The sequence below is a fragment of the Phyllostomus discolor genome, chromosome 3 (assembly GCF_004126475.2).
Source record: "Phyllostomus discolor isolate MPI-MPIP mPhyDis1 chromosome 3, mPhyDis1.pri.v3, whole genome shotgun sequence".
Taxonomy (NCBI): domain Eukaryota; kingdom Metazoa; phylum Chordata; class Mammalia; order Chiroptera; family Phyllostomidae; genus Phyllostomus; species Phyllostomus discolor.
The window spans coordinates 38,315,859-38,327,488 of NC_040905.2; positions in this window are offsets into that span (position 1 = coordinate 38,315,859).

Genomic DNA, 11,630 nt, shown 5'->3' on the forward strand with positions numbered 1-11,630 from the left:
AAACATTCAAAAAACTGATGAAAACTAGGGCAATGCTACGTAATAGAAGGACAGATTTCTCATCTCATCACAGACACTTTCATCTAGAGGCCACTTTCACACTTGCAACTTTTTTTTTCTAAAGATGGTAAAAGAGGCTTACAAATGTTATTACTCTCGAGTTATTTTACAGGATTGGAGGTCAAAAACAGACACTATCCTTTAAAACATTTACAATGCACTAGTAGATTTTTGTTTCCAAAAATGGCTGCAACAATATCACCCAATGTACACATGGCCTATTCATGGGTCTTTCCAGTTACCATCAACAGAGAAAGTCTCTCTCTGTCCCTGGGATCTGCACTGGGGTTATGGGCTGTTTTTGATGAATAGACTACAATAGGGTAAAAGTGTTAACTTCCGACCGAGGCTTTCAGTGAACCACAGATTCTGCCTTTTAGTCTTGGAACCTTACTTCTTAACCCAGCCACAATTTGGCATGTCCAAGTAGCTACACCAAGAGGCCTGCAAGGAGAGGCAAAGATCTTGGCTAAGGTCTCAGATGGTCCTCTTGCTGGCAGCCAGTATCATTTTTCAGTGGACCCATGAGGCCATTTTGCATGTTGTAGTCACGGCCACCACCTGACTCCTGAGCAGTGCCAGGGACACTGTGTGAAGCAGAACTCCCTAGCTAAACATAGGCTGAAATTCTCGGCTCTCAGAATTGTGAGCATATAAAATGGTTGCTCTTTTAAGCCACTAATTTATTTTATTTTTAAATGTTTTTATCATGGTAAAATCTGTATAACAAAAATTGCCATTCTAACCCTTACAAGTATGCAATTCAGTTGCAGCAATTTTGTCCAGTTAAACCAAAATCTATTTAAAAATATTTTCATGATCCCAAATGAAAACTCTGAATCCCTTAAGTAATTTCTCCATTGCAGTCTATCCCCAGGCCCTGGTATTCCCTAAGCTGCTTTCTGTCTCTATGAATTTCCCTGTTCTAGATGTTTCTTATAAGAATCATATGAGGTCTGTCCAGAAGGTACCCAGTCATGTAATATGAAAACAGAGACATTTGTTGAAGAAGGTACAAGATACAAGAAACATTGTACATAGGACAATGACTCATCAGCCCCCTTCAAAGTAGGCACCTTGGGACCTCACACAGTTCCAATTGCCATCAGGTGCCCTGTTGTATTTTCCTAAATCTCATTGACTGTCTGAATTTCTTACCTCTCAAAGGTGATTTTAGTTTTGAGAAAATCAAGAAGTCTCAGGGTGCCAAATTTGGGCTGTAATGGGGCTGAGTCACCTGGGTGATTTTATGTTTCACCAAAAAACTGCACAAGATGAAATGCATGAGCAGGCACATTGTCCTGATGAAGCTGCCAGTCACCAGTTGCCCACAGCTGTGGCCTTCTGAATCATCCAAATAGTTTCCATGGAGGAATGTTCAAGCTTAACTCAAAATTCGGTGCAGATCTGTTGCTCTAATTGCTCACTCATTTTGAATGCAACAGCCACACAGTACACAGGCTTACTTAATGGTGTCTACTGTCCCCACTGACTAACACAGTGAAGTTGTCATTGTTCATGCATGCACATTTCAGTTCACTTTCCTTGGCTAACAGGTTGCATTGATGTTGTGCAAACTGTTCTCATTATATTAACAATGGCTGGACTTTTTCTGGACAGACCTTGTACAATGTGTGTCCTTAGAATGTTTTTAAGGTTCATCTATGGTGTAACATGTATCAGAGTTTTATTTTTTGACTGAATAGTATTTCATAATATATATGCACTGCAATGTGTTTATCCACTCATCTGTTGATGGACACTTGAGTTGTTTCTACCTTTTGGCTATTGGGAATAATGTTACAATTAACAATGACACACAAGTATCTGTTATAGTCTCTTTTTTTTCCAATTCATTTTAGCATATACCTAGGAGTGGAAATGCTGGGCTATATTTAACATTAAAAAATTTTTAAGTACAGTTTACATTTAAATTATTTTGTATTAGTTTCAGGTGTACAACATAGTGGTTAGACAATCATATACTTTACAAAGTGTCTCCCCTGGTATTTCCAGTACCCACTGGCATCACACAGAGTTACTACAATATCATTGACTATATTTCCTAGTCTATTCTTTATATTCCCTTGACTATCCACACAATTTTATACAGTAGCTACGCCATTTTACATTCTCCCTAAGCCACTAATTTGTGGGGTGCTTTGCTCCACTGCAATAATAAAACAAGTACTACATTTATCAACACTGCCACATGAGCTCCTGTGGACACCATTAAAAACTTCGTGTTAGAGAAATAAAAATATATGAAACAGTTTTCTAACTATATAAAATTTCAATTATCTGAAAGTTCTAAACCCAGGAAAAACATCTACACAACTTCATTAAATATATCTAAGAATATGTGAAGCAATTCACTTACGTACAATATCTGCTGTCAGTAGTCTAGTTCTTCTAAGCCCCCTACACTGGCATATTAAATTATCATCTGATACTAAATTAGCTCTTGTGGTATTTGATATCGTTTATAAATCTTCCACATTTTCTACACTTTTGTCTCACAGCTCTGTAATATAAAATTTTTTAGATTCTGATTTTAAAAGGTTTCCTGGCTTCAAGGAGAAGGAGAAGGTGAAACAACAGTAGAGGAAAAAGAAAAGCAAATGCTTCTCTGGAACTTCCACAAGGAGGGAGCTGGTTCTCTATCTCTCTGGTAGGATACACCATCTCTAGATTCCAACTTATTTGCTATTCAAATATGTCCTTTACTCACAAGGCCTGAGCCATGCAAGAACATAAGAAATTCATGGAGAATTTTCTCCCAACAATAAGGATCCATGTCTAGAATACAATGAGTTGGATTAATATTTGTTGAGTAAGTGAACTTACATTTTGGTAGGAATTAGAAAAACAGTAAACAGAAACCATATACTATTCTACTCCAATTATATATAAAACATCATAATAATGTAGGTTAAGAAGTAATTAAATATACAGGTAATGATCTGAATATAAATGGTGCTATAAAAAAGATCCACTTAGACTTTCCCTTCAAAAGTAATGATATAAGCAGAGTTATGGCAAAGGATGCAGATGATGAAGATTCAGGGAAGAGAGCATATAATTCAAAGAACTAAGTTTCTCAGAAACTTTATCTTAGTACACACCACAAAGCATTTGCAAATATTATTCATTTTTAGCCTTTGTAAGTCAAGATGTATTATCTTCATTATATAGAGTACTACCCCAGTTATGTCCTAAATATCATAGAAGCTCAGCAGTAGCAGGGATCATATGAGTGCTCTAGCTAATTCACCTAGTAACGCTTGAGTTGCCTTGATGACATTCCTAACAACAGTCGTCCATCCTAGGACTGAATATCTCAAGGCACTGGAAAGTCACAATTCCCTAAAACAGCCCATTCTATGTTTCTACTTCTTGAAGCCATGCCAAGTTAGCATAGGCTACACTGTACACTATAAAACACTTAGGAAGTATTTACTCTCCTCTCCACTTTGCCTGTTCTTTTAAAAACGAAACATCCCAGGGTTCTGTCCTGCAATTCTTCAGGTGATACAACTCTTAATCCTCCATATTCTAGGTAATTCTCCTCTAATTACACTTACTCAAGAGGCAGGTCCACAGTGGCTGTCATCCAGTTTAGGCACAGCCAGTGTCTTGACATTTATTACTTTAGTAAATCAACATATGAGCACTGACAGACTTTGGAATCAAGTCACATTCATAAAACCAAATGTTAGCAGATAGCCCAAGGATCATTGCCACATACCAAGCTATAGTTTTAGAACTATGACAATCAGTAAAGTTCAAAGGGAAAGCTACTGTGCCATGCCATGGCCTTGTGCTGGGCTGACTCTGGCTCACTGGACATGTTCCAGTCCTCTGGTCTCATAAGTAGCTTGTACTTGCCCACACACTGGCCATCGTTACAGAGTTCTTAGGTATCTGCTTGTGTATTAGGCTCAGTCAATTCCAAGTGCTGCATTTTAACAACTCCAAGACACTAATTTTATCTCACATTTTATTATCTCTGAAGTTGGGATGTATGATGAGGTCTGGCCAGAAAAAAGTCCAGCCATTGTTAATATAATTAGAACAGTTTTTGCAACATTGATGTAACCTGGTAGCCAAGGAGAGTGGACTGGAATGTGCATGTGTGAACAATGATGACTTCACTGTGCTAGTCAATGGGGGCAGTAGATGCCATTGAGTGAGCATGTGTGCCGTGTGGCCATCATATTCAAAATGACAGAGAGTACAACAATGACTCTGCATCAAATTTTGTGTTAAGCTTGAACACTCCTCTGCAGAAACTATTTGGATGATTCAGAAGGCCACAGCTATGGGCAACTGGTGACTGGCAGCTTCATCAGGACAACACTCACTCATGCATCATATCTAGTGCCCAGTTTTTTTGTGAAACATCAAATCAGCTTTCTATAGCTCAGATTTGGTGCCCTAAGACGTCTGGCTTTTCCCAAAACTAAAATTACCTTTGAGAGGTAATAGATGCACATGGTCAGTGAGATTCAGGAAAATACAACAGGGCAGCTGATGGCAATTGGGAAAACTGTATGAGGTCCCAAGGTATCTACTTTGAAGGGGGCTTATGGGCTTATGAGTCATTGTCCTATGTACAGTGTTTCTTGTATCTTGTATCTTCAACAAATGTCTCTGTTTTTCATATTACATGGCTGGATACCTTCTGGACAGATCTCATATTGTAAAATTGATGTTTTGCAACTGCCAGGCAACAGTCAAATGGGCTACCTTTTAAAAATGCTAAATCTTCAATGTTCTTAATGGCACAGAAAATGATTCTGTGTGCACAAATATGTTGTCATTGACTTTGAATATTGCAATAGCAATGTATGGTGCCAATTGGGGTACTGGAAGTATCAAGGTGAACACTATGTGAAATGTATGATTGTCTAACCACTAAACTGTATACATGAAACTAATATAAAACAAAATTGCAAGAAAAAAAGTGGTTCAAAGGATTCAAATTCAAAATGTAAAAGTTTCAGAAATACCTTAATTAGAATATTTTTTGTTTTATGTATGTGCAGATGTGGCATATGATTAACCTTTTTTCTTTTTTCTGTAAGTGTAATGTAAAAATTATAAATGATAAGACTAAAATGTATTATTTAGTTGACATTTCCTTTTTTAAAATATATTTTATTGATTATGCTATTATAGTTGTCCCAATTTTGCACACTTTGTCCCCTCTGCGTGGTACCACCCTCCCTTCCAGGAATACCCTACTGTAGTTCATGTCCATGGGTTGTGCATGTAAGTTCTTTGACTTCTCCATTTATACCATTCTTAACATTCCCCTGTCAATTTTGTACCTACCAATTATGATTCTCAATCCTTGCACTTTTTCTCCCATTTTCCCCTTTCCCCTCCCAGCTGAAAACCCTCCAAATGATCTCCATATCAATAATTTCATTCCTGTTCTGTCTGTTCACTTAGTTTATTTGGATTCAGTTATTGATAGTTGTAAATTTATTGCCATTTTAATGTTTATCATTTTGATCTTATTTTTCTTATATAATTTCCTTTAGCATTTCATATAATAATGGCTTGGTGATGATGGATTCCTTTAGCTTTGCCTTGTTTGGGAAGCACTTTATTTGTACTTTGATTCTAAATGACAGCTATGCTGGATAGAGTAATCTTGGATATAGGTCCTTGTTTCTCATCACTTTGAATACTGATTGCCATTACCTTCTAGCCTGCAAAGCTTCTTTTGAGAAATCAGCTGACAGTTTCATGGGAATTCCTTTCTAGGTAATTGTCTGCTTTTCTCTTGCTGCTTTTTAAGATTGTCTCCTTATCTTTAATCATTGGCATTTTAATTATAATGTATCTTGGTGTGGTCCTCTTTGAGTCCATCTTATTTGGGACTCTCTGTGCTTCCTGGACTTGTATGTCTATTTCCTTCACCAAATTAAGGAAGTTTTCTTTAATTATTTTTTCAAATAAGTTTTCAATTTCTTTCTCTTCCTCTTTCCCTTCTGGTACCACTATGATTTGGATGCTGGTACATTTAAAGTTATCCCAGAGATTCATAAGCCTATCATTATTTTTTAAATCTTTTTTGTTCCTGCTGTTCTGATTGAATGCTTTTTCCTTCCTTGTGTTCTGAATCATTGATTTGAATCTCAACTTCACCCTCTGCACTCTTGGTTCCCTGTAGAATTTTCTTTATTTCATTTAGGTAACCAACCTATCAGATGCAGAATTCAAAACACTGGTGATAAGGATGCTTAAAGAACTCATTCAGTATGGAAAAAAAATAAGGGAAGAAATAAAGGTTATATTTCTTCTTAGTAGTATACAAAACATTTTACAATAAATATCATCTAGGGTAAATGAACAAAGTATATAATACAAAAATCACATTTGGTACATAAAATAAAATTGTAGCTAGAATACAAATATTAGAGGCAGAGGTTGAATTTGCAAATGCCAAGTTTAGCAACCATATAAAGTAGCTTTTTGGGGATTTTCCAGTGAGGTGTTTTGAAGTTAAAAGCCTGGTAAGCCCTCACCCATGGATTTGCCAATCTGGAGGGACCTCACCCTGTTTAGACAAATTGCCATCAACACCAATGTCTCCCTGAGGAAATATGTGAGACTCAAGAAGCTGTGGTCACCTAGAAACCCTCAACCTGGTATCTCCTGGTGCATTTTCCTGAAAATGTATTTTTGAACCCTTTGCAGTATAAGATATGTCTCTATTATTGCATAATATATTTCTGAGTAGTAAGAACACAGACTCGAGCCAGGCTGCCTGGGTTTCTATCCCAGACTCACTATTTTCTAGCCAGCTAATTGTTTTAAGTCAAGTTACTCAAATTATTTGGGCCTCAGTTGCCTTCTTTGCAAAATATGTTCCAAATTGTGTTACATTATATTATGTTATGTTATGTGCATTGCATTAACATCAAACATTTGTCTAGCATATAGTAGCACTATATTAAACAGAAAAATGATATAGTAAGAACTTAGGTGGAAGAATTACTTTTGACTGGTAGTCATCAAGGGCAAGAATATATATACACACAGGATTCAGTCTTCTATAGCATCGCACTTTATCTCTGTGCTGTAATTAAATAAAATATAACCTTTCATTACTAAAATTTCAGAACAGTGCAAAGTAATCATTAGAAAAACTAATTAACTTTATTTCCCTCTGTAAATATACATACTAACATCCTTAGAGACTAGGCATAATTGACCACACATAAACCTGGACCTTCTGAATAAATCTGTGATAGGAGATTGTTTCATTTTTTATTTTTACCTCTTGTTTATGAAAGGATGCAGAATTGAGGGTACAGTGAAGGTTCAAGATGGTTGAGTTTCAGGTCATTAAGATTTACCAGTTTTCAGCTTTGCTTATAGCAATACAATAAAATTTCAATTAACTGAAAATTAATCCCAGTAACAGTAATCAAGTCAAAATTGTTGCACATATTTTTCCCATAGGCATTTCCATATACATATGTTTACCTAAGTCTAATTATAACCCATCTAACTTAATTTCCTAATAGCTACATTTAGTTTGAGAACTTCAATAACAATGCAAATAAAGTTAATTCTTAGAACTTAGTTCATTTTTAAATACCTCTCCCCCCGCCCACAAATAAATAACTCTGCAAATTGTATTGGCTGTACAACCCTTCTCCTTACCACCTTCCCTTTTGTATCCGTATTTAGAGCAACTTTGCATATGCAACAGGACAAGAATCATAATGAGACCAGAACAGAGACTTGTCTTCCGAGTTCCTCCTCCTAGAAATACAAGATTCTCTGAATGAAGGACTAAAGAGATTACAAAAGTCTACTTGCCAGCCTGCAGCATGCTAAGTGGGGTAGGTATTCTTCCTCATTGGCAGGTACTCAGTACTTGGTAGGGCTCAGCCAGAAATGAGGCTGTTCAGACCTTTTAAGAGGAGAACAGACAGGACTGTGGACTGACATTCTAACAACACTGGGTGGTTGTGTGGCAGTTGGTAGCTAGAAGAGGTTCATTTTTATTCCTCCATCCATACTCTGCAATCCAGCTACAGAGACTACATGCGGTTCACCAAACATTCCATGGTTTTTGAACATACTTTTTCTTTTGTCTTTCCCAACACCTTTTCCACCTGGCTAGTTCCAAAATGCATTTCAAGATTCAGGTCCAGTGTGACCACTCGAACAAACTACCCTGACTCACTCAACTTCTTTGATTTTGCTCCAGTATATATTTTCTAGTACCTTGTGTTTCTAACTATGTTTATTACAGTGTATTGTAATGATTGATTTACTTCTGTCTCCTCTTCAGATGATGTTCTTGTTAAAGGCAGAAACCAGCAACTAATCCTGCCTGCCATACAACGTGACCACAACATACACTTACTGAATTTTTGCTTCCAGTGAAGTTTATGGGTTGGGTTTTCAAATTTTGGAAAACCCAAATAAGATTCCCCTAAAAGTTTGTTTCTTCTTTCTTTATTACATTGTTTTCATCAAGCTCTTTCTAACAAGTTTTTATTTTTAATGCTTCATTTCCTACTAATTCAATACCTCTGCCGTAGTGTTTAGCCTAACCAGGACTACTTGTATGGCTCACTCTGTGACACATTAGGCTGCACTGTACGCACAAGAGCTCCAGAGTGTTCCATTTGATGCGGTAAGCAAAACTCTCTTTGGTATTCACAGCAGTCATTTAGCATGGACCAAAGCTTTTTCATCAGCCTATATGGTACTGATTTTTTAATTACAAGGGGGGATTTTGAACACTACCAGCTGAGAAGGGATTTGGTTTTTTTGTTTTATTTTGTTTTGAGTATGTTTAGCCTCTCATTATCCTTACTTTCCCATGTGTTTTTTCTGCCTATTTTGTAATTACTTTCCAATTCACTATCCTTTTCATAATATCATGAGCATTCATTCATAGGCTCATCACTGCATTACAGATGGGCACACAGGAATTATTATAATCAACTTACTTAAAAGGCCAGATAAAGGATAAGAAACCACACTTGAAAAGAACAAAAAAGAAGAAGGTTTATTAATGGATGTTTACTGTCTCTTTTTATTTACAAGTACTCTGTACATACTACCACGATCTGAAGATGGTGAATTATTTGAAGCAGAGAAAGGTATTTGGTTTTCTGGTTATTTCCTTAAACCAAAGTTGAATTTTTTAGACTGTCCAGTTGGTCCTACATCTTCCACATTTGTTTTTGAAGTGTGATCGAGCATAGTTTATTTGGAATTGCAGAGGCATGCACACCACTTGGGGACAAATGAGATGACTTATTTGTATATTGAATCTTTAATGATGTTTCTTGGAAAAGGCTTCAGAGGAATGTTTTGAAAGTTACCAGTGGGCACAGTAATGAGACATCGCCTTCAATTCAGTGTTGAATTGGGACGAAGGGACTGATAAGCAGTTGTTTCCATGGAGCAGGATTTTAAAAACAGTCTCAAAGGAATACTCACAAGAATTTTAACATCAACTGCACATTTTTCCATATCAAATTTAAAAAATTTCCCCTCCCAATCACCTCTACTTTTTCTAAAGCACACTGGTACAATTGTAGTATTTCAATGAACTATCAGAAGTCCTTTTCTTCCGGAGAGTTTAGTTTTTACAGCTTCTAAAGAACTCATTCCCGGTTTGAGAAATGACTGGCTTTAAGAGCAGATCTCTCAGGCTGTGACAAAACAGTTACATAATTTTCATCGAGCAGATGTTTGCATATCAACTTGAACCACATGAAAGTGCCCATTTCCAGGTAAAGAACAGTTAAATACTGGCAACTTCATATGGTTCAGCTGTGTGTGCCTGCATGTTATTTTGGACTGTTAGGCGTAACTGAAAATATTGATTAAAACATCAAATAGGTCAATAATTATATCAAAGAATACCTATTACCAAAAAATACCATATTTATTTATTAATATTTAAAAATACCACTTAAGTAAAACAAATATCACTTAAATAAAACTTATGATTAGAAATTAAACATACCATGTATTTTGCATGTGTTTAGCTATTTTATATAATTATAATACTATAATTATGATTATAATAATGAAAGCCAGATCTGCTGATAAACTCCAGAAATTTACTCAGAAGAACAAATCTTGTTACAAATATATGATGAAAACCTTAGGCAACATGGTTGGATTCCTAGTAGACAAGTAAATTGGTTATGCCTGCATACAATGGCATTTATTTTTTAGTCAAGCTTAGAATTCCTTTTGATGTATGTGTGTATACAAAGATGGCTATTCATTGTGATTTTTTTCCTTTAGTCACAAGTGTATACAATGGTTTTAATAATAAAACTTGTCATATCAATTTCCTTTCCTCAACCTTCAATTACTAGGAACACAAAAGTCCTCAGGGGTGAATAAGGACAGGAAGAACAGCAAAGGAGGTTTGCAATCTGCTGAGTAAATGCATACTGAATATCAAAGATCGGCTTAAAAAGTTGGGTAATTAATAGTAGTAGCATAGTATTAATGATGATAAAATAACTAGGTTGGTCATATTCAAATCTCATACATCTCAAGAAAGCTGAATACTTTAAATCAAATTTTAATTCTTCCCAAATCGCTCTGCAGTAATATTAGCCAGGACTCTCAGAAAGGAAAACACCACTGATTTCCCCATGTTGATAAATGATGGGGAAGGTGTGAGAGGCTGCTTATTTGAAATCCTCTTGGCAGGTGAAAAAGTTGAAGCATATACAAAGATATTATCTGAGTGTCCTAGAAATCATTCTATAATGTTAAATTAAATTTTACCTCAGAAAGTGTTTTCAAAAAGTTAAAAACTTGTAACAACATTCATTTCAGACTCTCCTCTACCTCTGTTGTCGACATTCTCTGAGGAGTAATGACTTGTAAGACATCTCGCTCTCTGAGAGGCAGGAGCCATTCATCGAATGCACTTGCATCTGATCTTATTGAAGTTGACAATTGAAATCTAACACTTCTGTCAGAGGCTGTGCAAAGCGATTACTAATATATCTTTCCAACACAAAATATTAGATGTCAGAAAAGGGTACACTAGTCATCCTTATGAACCAAAGTTCATAGTTATAGTTTTCTGAGATTTTTAAACCCCTGTTCGCTGAAAATATATGCCACCTGTGATGCATCTGTTAATCTATTCATGTATCAATGCTTGCCCCCAAGTCCCATTATACATCCAAAGCTGATGGAGAATAGGGACTACTGTTTCAGACACTGATCCACACTTAAGTGTCTCATAGAAAATTACTCAATAATTAAGTATCTTTTATCAGACAAAAAGATGTAAAAAAACAGGTGGGCACCATTAAGTGTGCATCCATATGCTTCTTGGGATTCTTCTTTTATTTATTGTCAAGCTCAGAATAGCTTCAGATCCCATTGTACACCCTGTAGAATGTCCAGGACCATCCATTTTCTGAAAATCTCTGGGGTCTTAAGGTCTTATGATTGTTTTTTGTTTCAAATTCTGGTCTCCACTGAATTCTCATGATCTGCTCTTCTTGCTATAGGCTGAATACTAGAATTGGCATTCACACATTATA